The following is a 6,792-nucleotide window of genomic DNA, read 5'->3' on the forward strand; positions in this document are numbered from 1 at the left end:
CGAAGCTTTTCTCCTTTCACTCTCGTCGGATTTTGCTCGAGCATAGCTCTAAACCAAGAACCTTTGAACCCATCTTCTTGAAGAGATACTTCTACTTCACAACTTTTGGCAATAGACAAAAGTTTTCCTTTTTTCTTCAAATTTTTCATCTTTGGTTACTCCTGAAAAGGAATCGAAAATGCAGAGCCCCAAAAAAAAAATCAAGAAAAGAAAGAAAGAAGGTAAATAAAATCAAATGAACGACATGCATCCAACAAACTGAAACAAATTGAGATTTTAGATAAATCAATTAGTTTCCATACAAAAATTCAATTCGATTTTGGAGTGTATATACAAAAGCAAAGAGAAAATTCAATTTGATCTAAATTGAATATAAAAAGTCAAAAGAGAATACAGAGAATGTAATTGAATTAACTTTTGCCAAAATCGATCTAAGTTGAATTGGAACTGAAACTGAAACAGATTGAGATTTTAAGTCAATCAATTAGGTTCCAAACAAAAATTCAATTCGATTTAGATTGTTGATTCAAAATTGAAGATGAAACTCAATTACCTTGTCCACGATAATCTATATTATAATGATTGAGTTTTTGCTCTCTCCTCAGCGCGCCACGTCAGCATTTTGTGGGTCCCACTTTTAAAAAGTGTGAAAAAGTGTCAAGTCCATGGCTCGAACCCGGGTTATTAAGATATAAACACCAACATTTATACCACTAAACTAAAGGATACTTTGTACATTGATGGCCGAAACTAATATATATTTATGAAGGTCGGAAACCCTTGCCTCTTCGGCTTTCTCTGTGGGCCGGGCCTAGGGAAGAAAAATATTATAGATTGTTCTTAATTGATTTACTGATTTTTTGTTGAATAATATTATTTACAGATTCTGTGATTCATGAGTTTATTTCCGCCGGACGTGCTAATCATTACATGTCATCTTTGAAAGCCGGTTCCATTGTGTAAGTCGATCGTTTTGAGGTTGATAGGTGCTCAAGCATGTACAAGATAACTGATCATTCTTTCCTCATTCGTTTCATCTCACCAACTATTATTGATGAAGTCATCACGGATGCTCCTAAGATCAATCTCCAGTCGTAATTAGATTGTTCGACAATTTCCAAGTGATTGCGAACACAAACCTAGAACTCTCAGGTATATTGTCATATTGCATCTGGGTTTATATTATGTTTTGATATCATTACTGATATTTAAACTCGCAGATGTGGTTGGACAAATCCGTTATGTCCAGGGCTCTGACCTTACCAAAGAAACAACCCGAGTCGTTATCCGTCTCCTCATTGATCCGTAAGAAACAATCAACACACAATTCCCTTTATATTATTATCTATATTGTGCTAACATCAATAATCAAAAATATTTCCTACCCAAAATATGTGGTCGTCTATTTATCTCCCTTACTTATCAAATTAATTTTACACAAACCTTTTTTTTACAGCTTAAAAGAAACCACAACATCTCAAACAATCAAAACACCAAAAACTAGAATTCCAAAAAAGACAAATCATTAATGATCACCTCTCTTTTTTGTCTAATCTTAGAAATAAACTTCAAAACGAATATACCAAATAAATCACCTTAACTAAAACTCAACGACACATACATCGAGTCAGCTAAACAAATACAAACTACACGGCCAACTATTTAACAATTTACAAACTTACTTTAGCAAAGAAGAAGACGAAGACGACAACCAAGATCAGAGAAATTACCTAAACAAAAAAGCAGAGTAAATTACGAACTCTGATAAATACAACTAACAATAATTTTTGCTTACATATTACCCATCAAATAAAAGAGAAACAAACACAACCAAACCAGAAGATACAAGATAAAATCCCGACATACACAAAGGCGGCAACAACATCTCCACCTGCTTACTCCTCTTGTCTTATAAAAACAGCTTACATGTCCAATGTCAACAGGTCAATGTTATTGTCTTCTTATGAGAAATACATAAATTCATTTAAACTCCATTAAGGTCCAAATACTCAGAACTGTCACTCATTTTACTGTTAATTCTACAAGTCTTCATATATTTGTTTTAAAGGTCCGGTAAGAGCAACAAGTTTAAAAAAAAAACATATAACAAACATAATAAGGATAATAAAAATTATTACTTAATACATAAAACTTACACAACTAAACTGGTGAAAAAATTTCCAGAAACAAAAGGTAATCTCAACAACTTTAATATAATTTATGTACTCTTAATAGTACAAGAAACAAATTAAAAAGACAAACAAACAATAAGTCTCAGTGACACAGCAAACAACACCACGAACTATATCAATCACATTACTAACACAGTTTAGTACTTCATAAGTGGAGAACAATGCATACACAATTCATCATCACAACTCTAACCATATAACAATAAAAAAACTTGAAAAACAACTCAAAACGCAAAATTCACAACTACAATAACCCTTGTAAATATTGAGATGAAACAAAAACTTTGTCCACAACTCCGCGCTTGTGCGGGGGCAATGCCCCTAGTGATTCAAAATGGGGAAGATTGTCGGAAGGAAGAGGATGAAGACGTGGCGTGGGAAGAGTTAAATTTACTGCTTTGTCATCGCTTTGTTAAATGATAAAAAACAGATAAATCGTTGAGGTCCTAGTTCGAACCCGGGATTCCGACTAAACTGAAGTTTAAGGGAACCTCAACTTACCACTAGACCATATCACATACTCGTTACGCTTAACACGGTTTCTGGTATTGGTGTTTATATATCATTATTTTAGTATATACATATTGTAAATTGATTTATAAGCCTTTCTATATTAGTTATAGACCTTTATAAATTTATTTTCATAAATTTATAAATCTTTCTAACTTTTAAATACGCCTTCATATATCCTAAACTCGATTGACTTTACAAGAGGTAAAAAACCAGTTTTAATAAGGTGTTATAAATCTACCGAAATACAAATTTTGAAATAAACCATTTTGTTTCCCTTGATTTTATAAGAGTCTATAAACCCTTTTTAATAAGGTGTTATAAAGATACGGAAATACAAATTTGGAAACTTAAACCTATATGACACATAGTCTTTCATTTTAAACATTTATTTTTTATCTTATATAAATTTATATGCCCTTATAAATTAGTTTATACAGATCTATAAATCATTGGTTGTTTATACGACTTTATAAACCTTAATTATTTTTGTTTATGAACTGATAAGCTCTTGAAAATAATTATTAATAGTTTAAACCGATTTATAAGCCTTTCTATATTAGTTATAGACATTTATAAATTAATTTTCATAGATTTATAAATCCTTATAACTTTTAAATACGCCTTTATATATCCTAAACTCAATTGATTTTACAAGAGGTAAAAAACTAGTTTTAATAAGGTGTTATAAAGCTACTAAGATATAAATTTTGTAATAAACCATTTTGTTTTGATTTTATAAGAGGTTATAAACTATTTTTAATAATGTGTTATAAAGCTACTGAAATACAAATTTACCATTTAACTTTCTAAATTAAAGCAAAACCATAAATCCAAGTCATAAACTCATAATACTCAGAATTCTACAAACAAAGTTTACCAAACAAGCATAAAACAGATAGTTGTTCATACATAACTATAAGCAAGTGATAAAGTTTTTGTTCATTCCCACATTAGTACTCATTGTAATTCCGAAAAGATATCAACCGCCAACTTTTCTCGGATGATTGCAATTTTTTCTTCACTCAGCTTTGCCAAGTCCACTATACGTATTGCATGGCACTCTATCAGCTTCAATGCATAAACTCCATTGTCTTCTATTTTAGGAACCTGAAACAAAAATGTGTTAGTAATATATTAGTCTTAAGAACATAGCAGATAAATTATAATATAAGTTATTTGATCTATGATACAAATCTAACATGAAGATTTATAAGCAGTTATAAAGATGTTACCTGTGGGAAACCTTCAGATACAATTTTTATCGAGAACATGCTTGTATCCATGCTGACATCTTTGAAGAAGTTGCGAATCATGAATGGGAGAGCCATCGCATATGCATTTATGTAAGGGACTAAACTCGCATCTGTGAACTTCATTACTGCACAATTGAATGCTGTGATACTTCTCTTCTCCAAGTTGACTACAACTCCAACCCAATACTTTTCTTTTACTGCAATAGCCGAATAGAGGAAGTTGATATTCTTCTATATGTTGTACTTGTCAAAGCCTGTTCCGAATTGGAAACCTTCCTTGTCACCTAAAAACTCATCATAAAGCTCATCTATTTCTTCAAGAAACTTCACTCCAATAACTAAGGCAGTTTTGTTCAGAAACAAATCTGGATTGTTTATCTTTCTCAGTTTCAGCAACTCCAAACCTGCTTCAATATGCTGAGACAGAAATAACAAATACTCAGAAAAGCGATTATATAGTTTTATAAAGAAGATTAATATAAATTTATAAGGGACTACAAAGACTTTTTGTTCACATATAGTCTAACCGTTTTTGAAAGCTTTTTTCGGAAGTTTCAATATCTGAAAACCACTTTGCGGTTACTATCTCATGATTGATTCTCAGTTTCCTACATTGTACACTCATACTTATTATGAAGGTATCTAGTTTCACCTCATGAAATATATAGTTTCTTATAAAATAAAACTAACTTTCTTTTGTTTGACATTTTCCATTCTCTCATCTTTTCCTTTCTTGTTTTATCAACTTACTCAAAGGGATGAAGAATCGGATGTTTCTTCCTTGCTCCTATAAATGGGGGTTGTGTATGAATGGATGGTATTTGACCCTCTTCCACTTATTCTTAGTGGAACATTATCTGTATCAGCTTTAATCTTCTTTTGAAGTGGAGGCTCAACATCTTCGTTTACCTACATACAAAAAAAAATAGTTTTTACGAAGAGTTATTATGTCTATAAAATAAATCAATACTCATAAAGTTTGGAAAACAAACCTGGCTGTCTTGTTGTACCAATCTCTTTTTAATTTTCATTAGAGGTTGGAAAACAGAAATCTCACAAATATCTCTCATAAGAACCTGATTCATGCAAATCGTTTTATATAATTGTTTAAGAGACCTTATCGATCATGAAATAGTTTATAAAGTTTTATAAAATACCTCATTTGTACCGTTTCCACTATGACGACTTTCTTGGGAAAGAAGATCAAACTTAGGAGACGTAAATGTTGGAGTAGGCGATGTAACCTGCAAATAAAATATTTGAAAATTAGATGTTTATGATATATACATTAAATTTTACAAGGCCTTATAAAATATATTAATTTTGTACCCTTGTATCAAAGTTTGGAGTATTGAATGTTGGAGTAGGCGACGTAACCTACAAAAGAAATAAGAAATTCAGTTTGCCAAGCACTAAATCAAAAAATTTATAAACCTTTATATCATATTTTTAGATTCATACGTGCGACGTTTGTTTCAAGCAACTTTCTGATACAAATTTTTCTGTGTCTTCTTCTTGAGTGATTTTTTGTGTAGTCTCATTTTCCCCAAGAATATTCTCTTCTTCCCTTAGATGCTCTGTACCAGATTTCGCTTCTTCATCACATATCTCTTCTTCATTTTCATCATCTAGTGCACTTCTTCCATCCCCAGAGTTTGCTTCTTCAGCAATTGTATCTTCTTCATTTCCATCATCTGGTGCACTTTTTTTATCACCAGAGTTTGCTTCTTCATCAATTGTATTTTCTTCATTTTCATAATCTTGTGCACTTCTTCTATCACCAGAACTAGCTATATTCTCACAATCTTCTTTGTTTGGTGAACCGTCATTAAACTTCAAAAAAACAAGTGAAATCGTTAGAGAGAAATAACACGTGATATTTGATAAGTACTTGGTAAAATTCAAGTGGTTACCTTAACTCCTAAAACATTCTGCATCACTACTACTCGCTTATCCAAATCACGAACCATTTGGATTAGCTTATCAAGTTTCTCGCTGTTAGACATGGAATGATCTTTATCTTTTCTTTGCTCCTTATCCTTTTGATACTCTTCATCTTTCTTTTCCTCTTCATCTTCACTATGGTTCAGATCTTCACCATGCTCTGCATCTTCGTCTTTTGTCTTGCGTTGTTGACCTATATCTTCTGTTGCAACAAACATATCCACAAAACCTTGCTCCCAATCGCTTCTCTTCATTTTGTATCCTTGTTGAACTAGTTTCACAACACTGTGAAAGTCAGCATCGTTACTATGTGTTGCCCCCACCAAATGTTTGTATTCCTCAGCCAATCCAATCACTGTGCTAACCTCAACATGTATAATAAATAAAAAAAATCTCTGTAAACCTCATATATATTAATTTATAAGTCCCTATAATACTACATTTACAATCTTTTATAAACACACGTCACATTTACAATCCCTACAAGACACCAATTTGTGGATCTTTTTAAGGAGTCCCTAGAAATCCATTTTTCAAACAATACAATACAAATATATTTATAGACGTTTATAAAAACTCACATTGTTTATCTTCTCCAGCTCTAACACTTCAGTTTTGTCGGAGTTCTTGTTGAGTCCCAATGTAGACACAACGGATCTGAAGAAGAGGATGTCTCGCATGGTTTTCCCAAAGATTTACCAAGCACATGCACTGATGACATTGCCCACAAATTTATGGCTAGCGCAAAACCACTCACTTCATAACTATCTCCGGTCCAGGAACTTGCACTCAAACTTTTTATACTTCTCATCAAGATGCTATAAGCAGTTTTACCCCAAGCCACCTTGGGTAAGCGATAGTTCATATAACGCTACAATCTGTCTCTCGGG

Source organism: Brassica napus, chromosome C1 (genome assembly GCF_020379485.1).
Source record: "Brassica napus cultivar Da-Ae chromosome C1, Da-Ae, whole genome shotgun sequence".
NCBI classification, from domain to species: Eukaryota; Viridiplantae; Streptophyta; class Magnoliopsida; order Brassicales; family Brassicaceae; genus Brassica; species Brassica napus.